Source organism: Psammomys obesus, unplaced genomic scaffold (genome assembly GCF_907164565.1).
Source record: "Psammomys obesus unplaced genomic scaffold, mPsaObe1.curated_primary_1811, whole genome shotgun sequence".
In the NCBI taxonomy this organism is placed as follows: domain Eukaryota; kingdom Metazoa; phylum Chordata; class Mammalia; order Rodentia; family Muridae; genus Psammomys; species Psammomys obesus.
In genome coordinates, this window is record NW_026596034.1 from 34,428,590 (window position 1) to 34,446,392 (window position 17,803).

The 17,803-nt window shown below is 47.7% G+C and overlaps 1 protein-coding gene across 1 annotated transcript in view; it reads left to right on the forward strand.

Annotated features, from left to right (window-relative positions):
- The window catches only part of Cdh13 (cadherin 13), an 847,250-nt gene that overhangs the window by 773,479 nt on the left and 55,968 nt on the right, over positions 1-17,803 (forward strand). The window lies entirely within an intron of this gene.

Here is a 17,803-nt window from a genome sequence, read left to right on the forward strand (position 1 = left end):
AAGGAAGGAAGGAAGGAAGGAAGGAAGGAAGGAAGGAAGGAAGGAAGGAAGGAAGGAAAAGTAAGCCCCAGGGCTGGAGAGATGGCTCTGTGGTTTAAAGCACAGGCTGCTCTTGCAGAGGACCTAGGTTCAATTCCCAACACCCACATGGCAGCTTGCAACCACCCATGACTCCAGTTCCATAGGTTCTGATGCCCTCTTCTGACATCCACAGGCACCAGGCACACAAGAGATATACAGACACGTATACAAGCAAAATACCCACGCATATAAAACAAACAACTCTAAAAATATGGCCAACACTCAGGCTCTGAGATCCGTCACTGACCCGAATCATGTTCCAGATAACCTGTGTAGCCTTTTAGACCTTCCAAGATGGCTCATAACCCAATTACTGCATGAATCCATTTCCTGGCGAGTAGTGTGTGGTAGCCCTCGGTAAGCGTTGACTATGAACACTGGAAACTTGCAACACAGAGGCTGGGGATGGAGCTCAGCAGTTAAGAGCATTTGCTGCTCCTGCGAAGGAGTTCAGTGCCTGGCACCCACACAGTGGCTCACAACTATCTGTACCTGCAGCTCTGGAAGATCTGACACCCTCTTTTGGCTCCCACCAGCACCTGTAAGCATATACCCATACACAGACACGTGCATATAAATTAAAATAAACAAATAGATAAATAACAAAGACAGTGCTTGAGGAAAGAGTGTGTGCCTTAGGAACGTTCCTAGGGGTTTGGATCTAGACCAGGGGGTTCCCAGAGGCAGTTGCTTCGCCCTGAAGCCTGTTACAGAGCAAATTCTCAGGCGCCGCTCATTCTGAGTCAGGGCCTTACGAATCAAGTCCTCCGGGCTGCTTTCAGCACGCGCCTAGGGAATGCCTACCCATGCAGTAGAATGTAAAACTCTTCTTTAAAAAGGAATTTAAGTTTATGGTCCTGCTCAGTACCCAGATCCCTGCTTGGAGTCATGGAGATTAGACAAGATAAAATATAGGTGTGTAGCTTAGACAAGTCAGCTGTGCTCTGTGTCTGGGAGATTTCTCTTCTCTCTCTCTCTCTCTCTCTCTCTCTCTCTCTCTCTCTCTCTTCCTCTCTCTCCTCCTTTTCTCTCCCATCTCTCCCTCTAGCTCTCCCTCCCCTCATTCAACACGTCCCATCATGTTTCGTAGAATGCTGTCACTCTTGTTCTTTGACTTCAACTATTCCTCTTGATGAAACTCCTCTCGGGATTTTAAAGGAAAGCTGCTTTCCCTTAAAGAGCCCCACATGCTGCCTCCAACAAATACACTGTCCTCAGTAATAATTTCCTCCCTCAAGGCTCTACTATGCCATGGCCCCCGAACCCACCCTCTGTGGTCACAATCTCTTTTCTAGGGTCTCTGGTCTCAGTCTCCTTCGTCATGAACCTACTGAACCTGCCCCTTTTTTGCCCTAAACAGTGAATTTCTTGTTTTTTAGTATGTCCTTGCGTTGTACAAAGACACAAACGTGTATGATTCTGACATAGCTTGTGGACAACACCCCCTGTCGGTTAACCATCTGCTTCCTACATACTCTCACATCTCCCAAGATCGCTCACAGCAGGGCTTGGAGGCAAATGAGGGTAACAGCTGTAATCCAGGTGAGGGCCCCGTGAGGCGCCTCCCCTCCCCTTCTGTCAGGGGAGTCAATAGCTCCACTGACCACCGGGTTACCACACATTATTGCATTCGGCTGCCGGACTTTGTTGCCATGGATACCACTAGGCTAAGATCGTCTCAACTTCAAGATGGTGATAAGGTGATCGTGTTACAATCCCCCCCCAAAAAAAAAAATCTCAGGTGCAGGATCTTGACACAGATACAGTGTCAACATGTGAGGATGAGGCCCTCAAAGATGGGGAAAGGAGCACTCTCTCCTCCCAAAGCCACAGACTTCGATTGAAATAAATTGAGATTGGGAAGAAAAAAAAAAAGCATCCAGGAAAGCCCCACTGTTGTTGTTAATCATTAAGTTGTGAAGGGCTTGGGATGCTGGCCCGTGTACTCAAGAGCAGCAAAAGCTGCCCTGCATGTGCTTATAAGGAAACGGACAAAATAGAGAGGGGAAGGAAACGAGAAGCCGTGTCTGGGTGAAACGGCATCTCGGAACCCATGTTCTGTACAGCAGACAAGCCGCTTCCATTTCCGCTTCAGCCCAGAAAGTTAGTTCAGAACTCGTGCCTGATGGTTTAGTCAGAACGTGCTTGAGTGTGTCTCTGCTCAGGAGCACGAGGCGGCTTCTTTGGCCGTGAAGGTTGTGACCAACCAACTCAGAGAGATGCACAGGAAGTCTCCTCGAAGAAGCTCACACTGTCCGAAGGCTTTCTTGGAAGCGGCCCAGAGCAGAAAGCCGGGAAGGATGGGCTCAGAGCCTGCTCTCTGCTCCATGCTGAGGCAGTGTTCTCCTTCTAGTCCCTGAACCAAGTCGGCATTCCATTTGAGGACTGCTGCACTAGTTTCAAGCCTGGGAGAGTAGTGACAGTGGGGCTGGGGAAGGATTCAGTCAGCAAAGAGCCTGCTGTACAAGTGTGAGGGTCCAAGTTCTGGTCCCCAGAACCCACGGAAGTCAAGCATGGACAGCATGTGTCTGTAATCTCAGCGCAGGGGAGTGAAGGGAGATGAGAGGTCCCTGAAGTTTACAGGTCAACCAGTGTTACCTACTCGGTAACATCTTTTGAGTCTCAAAAGATAAGGTGATGGACAAATGAGAAAGGCATCATACATCACCCATGGCCTTCATCCACACATACACACAGAGACAGAGACGGAGAGAGAGAGCAGTGCTGTAGGGGAGGAGTGTGGGAAGGTGGTGTCTTCTGGATACGGTAGGGCCATTGCACTCAGGAATTCACAGCAAGTGTGGTGGCCTGTAGGAGACCAAACCCGCCAAGTTTCCAGCCTGGAAAAGGGAGGGGCTCGTGAGCGTACTCCCAACTGAGGAGCTGTCGGCCTGTGAGGGCTGCTGGCAGAGTCAGTTTTCACCTGGGGTGTGGCCCCTGGTACGCTGTCCATGCCCATTCCCAAGTGAATGGCTCTATACCCATGCATGTGCAGGCAGCACTCACTGGACTCAGAAGACAGGAGGAGGAGAAGGAGCAAATAACGTTGTGCAGTCTAGAAGGAGCTGGGATGGGGAAGTGGGGTTGGATATGATCAAATTAAGTTGTACGGCACACAAAATTCTCAAAGAATACAATCTTTAAAAAAAATAATGCCATATTACAGCAAGCTAATACATATGGAAAAACCAAGAAGCCAAGGAGATTATATTATTTTGCTTTTTGAAACAAAATAAACCTGCAAAGAGGAGCTGTGGAAAACAACCTCACAGTGTGAGCTATGGACTGTCTCAGAGAAGAGGCAGCTCCTCGCACTAGTCTGTGCTCCTATTGGAGCACTCCTTTACCTGTGCTAAAGAGAGTGACTCTTGGGGGGTTGGGTGTGTCCCTCATAGGCTCATGTGTTTCTACATTTGGTCACCAGATAGTGGCACTGTGTTGGGAAGCTGTGGGACCAGTAAAGGGGAGGGGCTTAGCAGGAAGACAGACGTGGATCACAGAGAGGGCCTGCCGTTCCTATTCCATCCTGCTTCCAGACCTTACTCTGTGCCTACCCTTTCCCTGCCTCCTGGTCCACCCACGAGCAAGCTCCCACCGCCACAGCTGCAACCCCCCACTGCCACCTTCCCGTCCCCGAGCCAGGATGGTTTGTATCCCCCTGAACTGTGAGCCAGAACAGGTCCTTCTCTCCCCCCACGCCCCGGCAGCTTCAGTCAGGTGTTTCATCACAGCAACAAGAAAAATGACTAATGCAGAAGCTGTCGGAATTGTTCTCTCTCTCATTTATGAAAGCATCAATCAGGAGAAAGCTGTTAAGCGTCTATTCCCTCCTGGGCATGGCATTTGAAAATGAGGGTACGATGGTAAATAAGCCAGCTGTAGCTGTCACTGTGGGATTCATACCTTCTCAGAGAAGACAGGAAGAAAGATTGCATGAGTCACTCCCATTACCTTGGGCAAGTCTGGATGGGGATGAGAGAAGATGGATGCTAGTTGGGCGGAATCAGAATAGCCTTCCTGGAGGAGATGACATTTACTTTGGGTCTTGGAGATGGTTTGTCTGGAGTGGAGATGAAGGGGAGCTAGCCAGACCAAGAACACTGTGGGCAGTAAGTATGAGGAGTCCCCTGAAAGAAGTGGAGAACGTGGAGGTAGAGGGGACAGGAAGAATATAGGAGTCCAGGAAAGGGTGGGGAGTTGTGAAATGCTGCCTTCTAGGCATGACATGGTTGTGGCACACAGCAATTCACAATTGCACAGTATCAAGCCAGTTGAAAGTCCAGCCTGGAGGGGGCGCCCCCGCCAGGTTCCCACCCCTAGCCGAGGAGTTCTTGCCGACCGATGCTGGGGAGGGAGAGTCACTTAGGTCTCTCATACTCAGTGAATGTGTCCAAGCCCATGTGCAGGTGAGCATCACTAACTGGATTCAGGTTGAAACACAGCAAACAAAATTAGAAAATTTTTAAAGTGGACACAAAGTTGGGAGGGACTGAAGGAGAGTTGCAGGGAGAGAGCTGGAGATGGACGCGATCAAGATATACACATATGAAAATTTTAAAGGATATTTTGAATGCAGAAGGAATTTTTAATTTTTAATTTTTATTTAATATTTTATTTGATTTGTATGAGTGTCTATGCCATATGCATGCCTGGTGTTCACAGAAGTCAGAAAAGAACATCCGATCCCCTGCAACTGGAATTAATGGACAGTTGTGAGCTGCCATGTGGCTTCTGAGACTCTGACCCAGATCCTCTGCAAGAACAACAAATGTTCTCAACTGCAAGGCCAGCTCTCCAGCCCTAAAATATTTTTTTAAAGAAGCTACTGGCATACGTAAAGAACCCCAAAAGTCTTGACGTATCTACTAGCATATGTTACTCGATGGGTGCCCTGTAATTCCGGGAAAGAGAAAACAAAGTGAATGCCTACGGTCTCTGGCTAACTCTAAAAGATCCCGCAGGATGTCGGTTGTGCTAAAATCTTTCCCTCCACACAGCCAGCTTGAGCACAGCGTTGTGGATCCTGAGAGGGTCCAGGGGTAGGGTAGGTCAGTAGGCTTGAGAGTCCTCACAGAATAGATGAGGAATATGGATGAGCTAAAACCAGAGCAGAGCAGAAGGAAAGTGTTCTTAGATTACTGGTCTAAACAGGGTTGATGTTATTAGTCAGGATCAGGAATGCTGTGATAACAAGTTAATTCTAACAGACACAAAAAGTTTCTTTAAAAAAAATCCTTGTGAATGTGTGTGTATGTGTGTGTGTAAAATATGTGTATATGTAAGCTTGTGAGCACAAACATATATGTCATGGTGCACATGTATGATGGTGGAGGTCAGAGGATAACTTTGGGTGTCTGTTCTAGCCCTCTCCCTTGTTTGAGTCAGGGTGTATTATTCACTGCTGTATATCTGGCTAGCTGGCCCATGAGCTTTCCAGGAGTTTCCTGTGTCCTTTCATATCGCTGTATGGTCACGAGATTACAGAAGGGTCTGGGGATCCAAACTCAGGTCCTCACACTTGCACAGACAGCTGTTCCCGGAGTCCTCAGGGTTTCCTTCTTGATGGTGTTTTAAGTCTAACCCAGTCTCCTGGGAAGCTCTCCGTCATTAAGGGATCGAGGCCGGCAGATCTTCTGCCGGCAGATCTTCTGCCGCCAGCTTGTATCGTGTATTAAGCACAAGGACCCCACATGTTTGTGGTGGAGGAAGAACTAAGATGTGTGGCTGCAATTTGTAAATGCTTGGATCTGAAGGCTGTACTTCCCATTGGCCAGAACTGGGCATGTGGTCCCAAGCTAGGTGAAAGGAGAGGGAGAAAGGTGGAGGCGCACACACACACACACACAGATGTTTCCAGGTTGTGTCTGTCTGGCGAACCAGTTGAAAGGCTTAATGATGCATCTGAAGGCCAAAAGCTCAAAAGGAGAGGCTTGCTGAGCCTCAATAACACGGCTGAGAATAAAGCAAGATGCAAGTTCAGGAACTAGGCAATGCACTTTGCCCCTGCCACTCAGCCGCAGCCTGGAAGTCAGCCTCGGCCTGGAAGTCAGCCTCAGGAGGGACCCTGTCTTAGCTACTTTTTTATTGCTGTGATAAAACACCATGACCAAGGCGACTTATAAAAGGAAGCATTTTATTTGGGGCCTATGGTTTCAGAGGGCTAGAGTCCATGACCATCACGGCAAGGAGCATGGCAGCAGGCATGCAGGCTTGTCTCCACCTGGCAGGTGGTAAAAAGTAATGTGGTCAGAGATCGTAGTGAGCAAGCAAGCCTGTGGTAACCGGGGCCTTTGCAAAGCAAGTTGCAGGCAAATCTAAAACATCCTCGGATTGGTACCCACAGGATGGCTGAGTGGCCTCAGTTACACACCAAACACAGAGAAAGTGCTAATCCTTCGGAAAACAAATGAGTGCACGTGAAAGGGTTTCATATCACACTTTTGCATTCATCATTTGAAGGAGTCCAAGAAGCTAACAGGGAAAGAATTAGCCACTTTAGCTGTAATACCTTGGATAATAGACTAATCCAGTTAAAAGTTTATAGGCCCTTTGATCAGAAGCCAGGGAAGTTGCCTAGGAAATGAATCGGCGCTGTTTCTAAAATGTCCAAAAAACAGTCATTTAAAAGAAACCTTTTTTCTCGTACCTGAAATATTCCGGGAGAGAGATGAAGGCTGACCTAGGGCTGTGGTCAATTTATTGTGCCACAAGTAACACTGCAAACATACAGTCCTCCAACCCTGAGGGAAGGGGGAAAATAAAAGTACCTTTAAAAGATGCATGGAATATGGACTCTAGTTTTTAGGGAATTTGAACCAAGAACAGGGGAAGGATTGCAGGTTGTCTAATGAAGATAGGAAGTCCTCTGTCACCTATGCTAAGTCTGAAAATATGTGAAAAGAACTCACATAAGAGCAAGATGTGTCTATCACAGCTAAAAACAAAAGTTCGACAATAATAAGAGTTGGCAAGGATGTGGAGCAACTGAGACTTACATTTGGCTGATAGGCGAGTACAGTGAGTCTCTTTGGAAGGATCTACTAAGATCCACAAGTCACACGTCCTATGACATGGCAGTTCAGCTTCTCTGTATTTACTCCAGACAACTGTTCCAGTTCACTTCAGCTGTCATCTTGACATGGCCGAGGGTCACCAGAGAAGGGAGTCTCAGTAGAGGGGTTGTCTATATCAGAGGGCCTGTGGGCATATTTGGGGAACTATCATGATTATTAATTGATGTAGAAGGGCCCAGCCCACTGCTTGCAGCACCATCCCCATATAGGTAGTCCCATATAGGAAAGCTAGCTAAACACAGGGCTGTGATTGACCCAGCAAGCAGCATGCCCTCGCGGTTTCTGCTTCAAGTTCCTTCTTGAGTTTCTGCCCTAACTTGCACAGTGTATTTTGACCAGGAAGTGTAAGCCAAATAAATTCTTTCTTCTCCTAGGTTGCTTTTTGTTTTGGACAAAGTGTTTTAAAGCACAGCAACAGACAGGAAACTAGGACAGCAACCAAATATGTATGCCTAAAGATGCACACGTAGATATTTTCTCAACGGTGTTTTTTCTCACAATAACTCCAAATTGAAAATAATATGTGTCTAGAATGGTAGAATAAATGGATAAACTAAGGCAGACACTGATAAGCTAAGACTGTGATGAGAAAGAATGCACTATTGTTACAGGATAAGAAACAGCCCCAGGCTCCACGTTGGACACAAGTGTCAGTTTGTCATTCCCTCCTTATCAAGTTCAACGCCAGTTTCCTTTGATACAGGGCAGTGTGGTGACTGCCTGGAAGGGACAGAATTGTAGCTTATGTTCGAGAGCCCCCTGGGGTATGGGGAGGTCCAGTATCTTAAGCACAATCAGCTCTTCATGTCTGAGTTCCACATCCGCAGGTGCAGCCACACCCTTGTTGAAAGTATTTAGGGGAAAAAAAATTATATGTACACTGTACGCACAAAGGCTTCTTCCCGTCCTTATTCCCTAAACGTCACAGTAGACCCATCATTTGCATAACATTTGCATAACATTAGGTGTTGTAAGTGATCTGGAGCTAGTTGGAAGTGTAACAGAGGGCATGTGTGGCTTAATAAACTGGTACCATGGCGTGCTACCGAAGGATACGAGCATCTGCTGCCTTTATCCTCATGGCATCCATGAACCAGCACACTCATCCCGAGGAAGGCACTTATGTTTGGATACCATGAATAATACATGCACAATAATACGTTCACAACGTGCATCCTAGGACTGGAGAGATGGCTCAGTGGTTGCGAGCGCATACTGCTCTCTCGGAGGACCGAGTTCTGTAGCCAGCACCCACCCCAGGGGGGGTTACCACCTCCTTTAACTCCAGCGCTAAAGGAGCCGGTGCCTTCTCTGGCCTCCAGATGCTCTTGTGTGCACAGCGCTGCACACAGACACAAACATACACATAACTAAAAATAAAAGAGCGTCTTTAGCAATAATAAATAATCTTTATGTAGATGTCATTACAAGTATCTATGGCTGGTGTAAGAGCCAGGCTCTCATTTGCATGTTTTTCAGATGTTCGTGGCTTCTATTCAGTTAATGACTTTAAGTATAGCTTCCTGTCTTAGAAGGGTTTTGAGGGTCCCTTGCCTGAACACAGCACCATGGCTGTTAGAACCAGGCTGAGGCTTGGCTAGCTTAGCAGTGGACCTGATCAGTTTTGGGAAAACACTAAGGACCGTCAGCCAGGGGCAGGCACGGGACCTGCCATGCAGCTCTGGCCTCAGCCTTGCCCAGCTCAAAGGCTTTCTCCAGGTCAAATGAATCTCTCAAAGGAAGAAAGGAGGGTACAGGCAACGGTTTAGTCCCTAAACCGCTTGTCTTGAAAGCATGGGGACCTGAGCCTGATGCCCAGTAGCTACATAAAAAAGGCAGCCACAGTGCCGTGCACGAGGAATCCCAGCACTGGGAGGGTGCACACAGGAAGATTCCCGTCTGGCCTAACTGGTGAGCTTTAGGCCAGAGAGAGACTTGTCTCCATCCGAGGTGGACAGGTCTCACAAGCACATACATGCATTTGTCGTGAAAGGAGAAAGGGAAACATTGAGTGTCCCAGCAAGGAGAAATTTCATGGAACGTGTCTCTCTTTGGGCTTCAGCCATCATCCCCCCCAGCACGGTGTTGTATAAACTTCTCTCTCATATTTTCTCTACCGTATGCATTGCCTGTTCAAATAGGTCACACGCTTCTCTGAAGGTCATGGTGGCTTTACTTCACTCATCCTATTTCAGAATCTCCATGTTCCCATTCAGCCACCATGAATGGGGTCACCTCTTGCTGCCGTGTATTAACTTTATATTGTGGAGTCCGCCGCCTCGTATCATCCTTTCAGTAATTGTTTCAGTAATTTCTCATCCTCCCAGTTTTGTCCTGCTTTGAAGCTTCTGGGATTTAAATTGTAAAGTAACAAGATATCTCTGTGACTTGGGGTTTTTCCAGGGCAGAGCCCTCCCCCACTTTCCTCTTTGATGTTGGGGGGGAGGGGTGGGTCCATGAAAGAATAGGTTTGTGGTGGGAAAAGCTCCCAGAGTTCCTGTGCCAATGTTAGCAGTCAGAGAGAGTCAGCTGACCATCGCTATTGTCTCGGCACAAACCTGCTGTTAATGGCAACAATAAAATACAGGGTAAGGACAGCTTAGCCTGTGGTCTGCTGGGAGAATGGATGGCAATATTGTCCATGTCCCTCACGAGGCGTGAAGAGATGTAAACAGCTTATAAATATTGATGCAGCCCTCCGCTGCTGCAGCTGAATGCTGTAGAAATCGATCTAAATTGCGTGTGGCACCCAGCCACCTGCAGAAAAGAATGTAAATGGGAAATTCTTGGAGTTATTTGTTTTTCCACAGGACTCCAAGCTGGGTGGGTGAGAGGGAGTAGTACTAGATCCAGGGTGAAAAGGGCCTTGACTGGGCTGATTCTCCCACTGACCTTAGGCTGAACCCTCTTGAGAAAGAAACATCACCACTTGGGTCTTCATAAGGCCATAGCCCAAGGTAGAAGCCCCATGCTCTGAATCTGGTATAGCATGCGTTTGAAGTGTGGTAGTTTTCCAAAAGGCTCTCTGGGAGCAAGGTGGTCTGTGTGGGTGACACACAGACAAATCCTTCAGCGCTCACATCCCTGCGTACAGTTGCTAGGACATCTTCCTGTTATCCTCACTGTAGAGACCACTGGTCCAGCTCCCTTCTTCTGGGTACCACCAGTAGAGCGGCCAGTCCACCATGCCCTTGTGCCTTTACATCTTCATTAGATCTTTCTGAAAAATCCCATCGTGGATGCCTCAGATCAATGGGTCCCCACCCCCAGAACGTCCTAGCAGCTTTTTAAAATACATGTCATCATTGACTCGACAGAATACACACATCCATCTTGTGCCAACTGATGCTATGGACCATCAAGAGTTAAGATGAGGATCTCTAATGAAGCAGATGGGGGCAACAAAACTACAGTTTCTAATTTAAAAAAATTTAAAGCATGCCAGGGAAACCTGGCCTCAGTTATAACCTTGGAGTGAGTGGTGCTTCTCACATTTGTAAACATAATCATTTATTGTTCTCAGAAACACACACACACACACACAAAAGTCTATGCCCAATAACCATCTGACTTTAGCCAGTTGCACACAGGAACGTTGTTAACGATGTGTTGTAAAAATACAAGGGTAGCGGTGTTCTGGGTTGCTAGCACCTTGTACAGTGGCTTTTGTCACCAGGTGGCTGAGCTCACCACTGCTGGACTCTGTCCCTGTCTCACCTCCTCCAAATTCAGGTAGTGACAAAAGGCACCAGGCTGGCCTGAGTTCCAGCCTCCTCGGACTGCTCATCCTTTCAGGGCTTGCTGGGAGAGACTCCCACCTGAAGGAAAATCCACCCCAACAGCTTGAATGGTGTCCTCTCCACCCTTTAGAGCTCACGTTCCAAACTCCCATACAGTGGCCATTCCTGGAATGTTCTACCTTTACCGAGCTGAGGGAAACTCAGCTCCCAAATTCTAGCTAAAATGTGACTTCCTCCAGAAAGCCCTTCCCACCCCCAGCCCCACCCCCCATGGCACCTGCTTTGATGCTCTGCGCTCAGCAGGAACTTCTTCCTGTGCACCTGTCACTGCAGTTAGGAATGAAAATGTGACGTCAGGCCCCCTTTCAACATGCACTAAGTTCGGGGTGTATGTCGGTTGTGCTCCACCACCAACCAGTGGGCTAACCTGCCCATAGCAGGCACTCCAATACTTATCTGGCTGAGGGTGGGCCAGAGGGGGTCAAGGCTGGCTTTTGGTGGCATCCATTACCCTGAGCAGTTACTCTTTGACCATAAGAGCTGAACCTCTCTTTAAGTTTCCTAAACCCGGGCCCCAGTCTGATCCTGTCCCCTGCTCCTTCCATTTCCCTTCAGTGGAGACCTGGCCTCTCCCCACAAACCAGCACTCTCCCCATGCTGGGGCTGCAATGTCCTTCCCATGCCACATTCCTTCAGTCTCCCAGATTTCATGTTGGACTTCTGGGGTCCTTCACTCAGGGAACCCAGGCAAAGTTCTGGCTGCCACTACCCTGGCAGCTGGCTTGGATTCCCCCTAGCTCTCAAGTCCCACCTCTGTGACCACATCTGGTGGTGCATCCAAGACTCTAGCTGTTTGTTTCACTCTGTGGAATTGCTGTAAGGCACACCCCAAACCAGAGAGCGAGACAAGACTGAGAACCATGGGCTGTAGCAATGGCTCAGCAGTTAAGGGCATTTCCACCTCCTTCAGTGGAACCCAGCACCCAGGTCAGGAGGCTCACTACCTCTAGCTTCAAGGGACCCGATGTTCTCTTCTGGCCTCAGTGGGCACTGAGCTCACACACACACGCATATATATGTATTATGTGTGTGTGTGTGTATATATATATGTATATATATATATACATATATATATGTATATATATATATACACAGAGAGATATATTTTTAAGAGAACAACTGTGTTCCCAATACTCTAGTCCTGTCTTATGGTTCCTAGAACCACTACTACTTCTGTCAAGGAAGACAAGACAGCCAGAGCCCATGTCTGTCAGGACCCAAGACTAGAGAATCACTTTCTTATCCTAACTGGCTGGGCCACCCGAGGCGGTGGGGGTCACTGGCACTTTCCAACTAAGATCCTCAGATTGCTCCTCTTAATCACTCCCCTGTAGTCCGCCCACAAGAAATAGACATTATTTCCCATTGTGTCAGTTAATGAAACAGACCCAAAGTTGAAATGTCGCTACATCTGTCTCGACCTTACCGTCCCACAGATACATTTTGACCAAGAAGCATCCAGATTTGCATAATGTGGATGAATAATGCATTATTAGAAGAATAAATCAGCATGTGATCTACATGAGTAAAATGTCTTTGTGCCAGGTGGACGAAGGCGGGGCTGCTCACTGAGAACATTTATACTGAAATAGATTTAAGGATGTGTAGCCATGTTCCTGAGAGTGCTCTGTGGTTACAGAGGTCAAAGCTTCCTCTGGGACGTCTGGCCGGGGCGGTGAGTAGATTGAAGAGGTGCAAAGGTCCCGTGTTACTGCAACGCCTGCTGATGAGTGGTCTTGGCAAAACAGCAGCCTTCGGAGATCAAGTGTCTGTAAGATGCAGACACCATGTAACATGGAGAAGCCCTGCTGGCTAGGTGAGGAGACACAGAAGGGACCTGAGAAGCTAGGATGGTCCCGTCCATGAGTAGAGCAGGGGTTTCATTAAGAGGGTCTTGCTGTTAGCCTGAACCATACTTGATCTTGAAGGGCCCTGGCTTTCTCACATGTACGAGAAGTTAGCAAGTGTGGCAAGGAGTCCAACACACAGAAAGCACTCCGATCAGGGGCTTTCTCACTAGTCTGAATCCTGTACGATTTTGTAATGTTTCTCCTGATATGTCAACTCCAAAGCAGGAGTGAACAGTGGCCAGAAACTCATCTGGTGCTGTAAAACTGTCGGGGTTCACACGTAACCTTCACAGCATCCCTGGTGCTATTTGATATCCACCTTACGGGTAAAACCAGAGTGGCTAAGCCACTGAGCACAGGTCAGAGAGCCCTCAAACGGCAGCATTAAGGACTCTTATTTGCAAGTCATGTAAAAGCCAAGAAGACCTTCAGCTACTCCTCCAGCAGGGAGTGCCACACATTGCTTATCTTGATACTTTGTCTCCAAGCAAGCAAGCAGGAGGAAGGGGAATTGAGAGCCGGAGGGAGTTCTGTGCATCTCGCTAGGCTGCTGTACTCATTCAGTGTGGGGGCTCATCCTGACTGCGGACCTGGTGGGCCTGAGAGTACTCACTTGTCTTGAGGGTGTTCCCAGGGGTAGTTAACTAAGGAGGAAATCCACCCTGAGCGTGGGCAGTGCCTTCCCACAGCTGGGGACCAAACGGAATAACAGCCCATGGGGAAGCCTGCTTTCCCAGGTAAGCTCCCTGTGAGCTGTGAGGGGAGCAGCCTCTGTTGTGTCTTCCTGCTGCTTCCATGTTCCTTCATTTTGAATTCAAAGCCAAGGAGACAGCCAGAGTATGAAAACATGAGCCAATATCAATCCTTCCCCTTTTCAATTGTTTTTCTCGGGGTTTTGTCAGTGATGAAATACAGACTCACCTTCATCCACTCATAATATTGTAGATAGATTAGGGAAACTGAGACATTTTTTTATTGTTTGTAAGATGAGGATAATGGATTCACCTGGTGTCCTAATTTCATCTCTGTTACTGTGATAAAATACCCTGAGCAAAAGCAATTCAAGGAAGAAAGGGTGTGATTAGTTTACAGCTCCAGATTACAGTACACCATTTTGGGGAAGGCAAGGCAGGAACTTAAAGCATCATGTCCATAGTTAAAAGAAGGAAGAGAACAAATGCATGGGTCCTTCCACATCAGTGAACAACAAAGACAGTTCCCCACAGACCAACCTGATCTAGATAATTCTTCCATGAGACTCTCTTTCCAGGTAACCCCCTGTAGTACTAAGTTGACAATTAAAACTAATCATCACACCTGGCTCAAAGTTATGGCCACCCATGAACAAAGGCGGAGGCCACAACCAGTGTAGAGCTCGGCACCATTGGGCAACCTAAAAACACCAGTTCCAGATCCATTAGAGACACGATAGAATCACAGCATTAAATGTCACTGAGATTGCTGGAGTTCATATCAGACTGTAAGATGGAAATCATCTTTATTTTCTCACCACTCTGTTCACATAATGTGAGTGCCAAAAAAAAAAAAAAAAAAAACATTACTGTCAGAACCAGTAGAAATCTTACAGATCTATCCAGCCCCCAACAAGTCAAGTGACTTTCTCAAGGGCACACAAGTAGTTTCTAGGGAAAGGCAGGACTGGCTTCCACAGGTTCCATCACAGGCCACAAGTACCCCATGGTCATGATGTGCAAGCACACCTGGGCAGCTCCATCATAGTTAGCTTTTCTGTTTCCGGGATGAAGCTGATACCAAAAGCAACTTGGGGAAGAAATGGTTTATTTCATCTTCAACTTCTAGGTAACAGTCCGTTACTGAGGGCAGTCAGGGCGGGAACTTGGGGCAACAGCCTGAAGGCAGGAACTGAAGCAGAACCATGGGGGAAGCGCCGTTAGCTTGCTTGCTCCCAGCCTCATGTTCAGTTATCTTTCTTATACCCCCCAGGCCACCTTTCCAGGGATGGTACTTCCCACATCAATCAACAGTTATGAAAATGCCACATAGGTGCACCTATGGGCCATTCTGATGGAGGCAATTCTTCAACTGAAAGCTGCTCCTCCCAGATGTGTCAGGCTGGCCAAAACTACCCAGCACAAGCTCCATCTCTCTATCCCAAACTCACACAACCCCTTTAACGGCCTCACTAGTAGCTGTAACAGCTAAATGTGTTCCATTTACTATCAGCTTCACGCTGCCTTCTCCCTTAAATCTCAGTAATGCCCAGGAAGTTCTTTCAAAAGCCATGCTATCGCTGGCTGTTTGCCATCATAAAGATGGGAGAAATTTGGATTAATCACATTTTAAGAGGGGGTGGAGTGTATTTAAAGAGATTTCAAATTGCAAAATTAAAAACACACACAAGATGATTTTCCCATTAATGTCTTCCCCGCAGGGTAATGGCGTCCTGACCACCATCAGGCTGTGGAAAAGGGATCTTCTTCCTTCTAGAAGGGGCACACTAGAATGGAAGCTCATAGGAAAGTCCTTTGCAGGTGATGAGACAGTCCCAGCCCTGAGACTTCTTCCAAAGACCCTCATGCTGGCGTTGGGCTCACCTACATGTTGAAAACATCCTATTCCAAACGGGATTTCCTGTTGGGAATACAGGTTCCTCCAACTGGCACTGAGAGATCATTGCAGTGGACATTAAAACCTGGGGGCACCGATAAGGACTCGTGTTGGACACGCTGCTGCTTTCATTTTTCCTTTCAAATAATCCTCTTCCAGCTCCGAAATGGTTAGCAGCCAGACAGAGACTGAGAAGGAGCTTTCACTGCCAACTTTCTCCAAGCCTTTTCTTTCTTTGTAGCTCGCTGTGGTTGAGGGAACTTGGCTGTATGGCTGTTTAATTAGCAAGAGTCACCTTGAGAAATGTCCCCAGTGGCCACGCTGAGTTTGTAATGGTTTGGTTTGACCTAAACAGCTTGGTCAACCTGTGTGTAGGACAGTGATTCATTTAGGGACATAAGAACCTCATTAGCTGATACAAATGAAAGCCCTCCCACGCCACCCTTCCCTGAAAATCCCCTCTGATTTCTTATTTTTATTTTTTTAGTGTCTTAGACTCGGTGCTTTGAAAAGCTCAGCTCATTGTTAGACACCTGAGTCTGGAGAGGTCATAGCATCCATGGCTAACAGTTTAGACTCTGTTGTCCAAAGAATATACACCGAATCCAAGCCAGTCTGGAAAGAGACACTGAAGTTATTGACAAGCATGGCTTTAGCTCAGCAGCATTCACTCTGTAGGGCACGCTCGGTAACTTAATACGTGAGTCTCTAGACAACCCCTCATTGATGCTCTCGCAAGGTGGTTGCAGATTGTGTCCAGTTGACGGTGAAACTCAGTGCCCATGTTTCATAGTATGAGACACCCTCAGCTCATGAGAAGCAACTGACAATGTGCTGTCCAACGAAGTAGAAGGATGTGCATGTCACTGCTTTTGGGGGAAAGGCTGTGGACTGTGAGCATCGCCTGTGTGTGATTCTGACGTGTTCTGTAAGGGTAAAATGGCATGGGTGGTGTCCAGCCCTAGTCCCCTTAAGTGGTATAAATGAGGACAGATGAAACATAAGCAAAAGAGGAAGATTACTCGGAATAAACTGTTGCAAGTAATTCTTTCACCTATGGGATGATTGTATGCCATGTGTGGTGGCACACGCCTGTCATTTCAGCACTCAAGAGGCTGAGGCAGGAGGACTGCCACAAAGACTGAGGTGTTGGGATCCATTCCAAGCACTCACATGGCAACCCGCAACCATCTGTATCTCCAGTTCCAGGCAGTCTGATGCCCTCTTTTGACCTCCACAGGCACTGCACACACACAGTCCCCATATGTACACACACACGTTGAGAGAGGAGTAAAGAGAGATTGATTCCGAAAAGAAGGTGGATATTGCCTGAGGAACACCTGGTGCTCACGTCTGGCCTTCACACAGTCATGAACACATGTGCACAGGTACCCACTAGCCTCCCCCACACTCCTTTGCACCACCATACACACTACCATACACACACACACACACACACACACACACACACACACACACACTCATCCTGTGTGTTCCTGCCGAACCTTGAGGAGGTTCATGTATTTGAAATGAGCATTTGGGGAGTGCTCAAGCCTCGTCATTTGTAACACGTTAAACACCTGCAATTAAAGCTAGAGATGGGGGATTTCTCAATTGAGAAACAAGTTAATGGAGTGACTCCAACGTGGGCCTCCATCGTGCCCTCTTCAAGGCATAGCTGACAAGCCGACTTTGTGCGAGGCTTTATGATTCTATCAGAGCCGCCTTCTTGACTGCTCGGATGGTGTTTCCAGCTGTGGAGGAAGTCAGTGGTCTTTGAAGCAGAGCCTCGGGGTAGCCAGATCTCTGCTTTTGCTCACACCCCTTTTCTTCAGCTGTTTCTCTCTCCTTGATGACCTCAGTCTGGCCCCAGAGGCTGGGGACAAGCAGTTAGGATGTTACTGTTCACTCTCTCATTTCCCGGACCTCTGCCTTCACCGTGCCTCTCTCCAGCCGGTGTTAAGGGTGATGCCTTTAAACTCCTCATGGCCACAACCACAACAGAGAGTGATGGAGTTCAGAGGCCGGAGTAGATGTCATACAGACCATGTCCTCCCTCTCCTCCAGGATTCTGAGGTCCGGAGAGGGGCAGTGACTGTTGCAAGCCACTCAGTTGGTCAGGACAAAGTTGGATGAGTGATGGGTCTTTAGACTTTGGAATGAGTTTTCCTTAGCCATCCAGACTGCCACCCCCACCTTCATATTGAAATTTTACCTACCCTTCCGGTAAGTGGTCCCTTGAGACAGGAAATAATCCTGAAAGGGAGGTGTCATTTATGCAGAACGCAGCTGTGGAGTCACAGACTGACTTCCCATACCGTTTGCTACATTGTGTGTTCATGTGGGTATGTGGTATGTATCAAGTGTGTGTGTGTGTGTGTGTGTGTGTGTGTGTGTGTGTGTGTGTGTG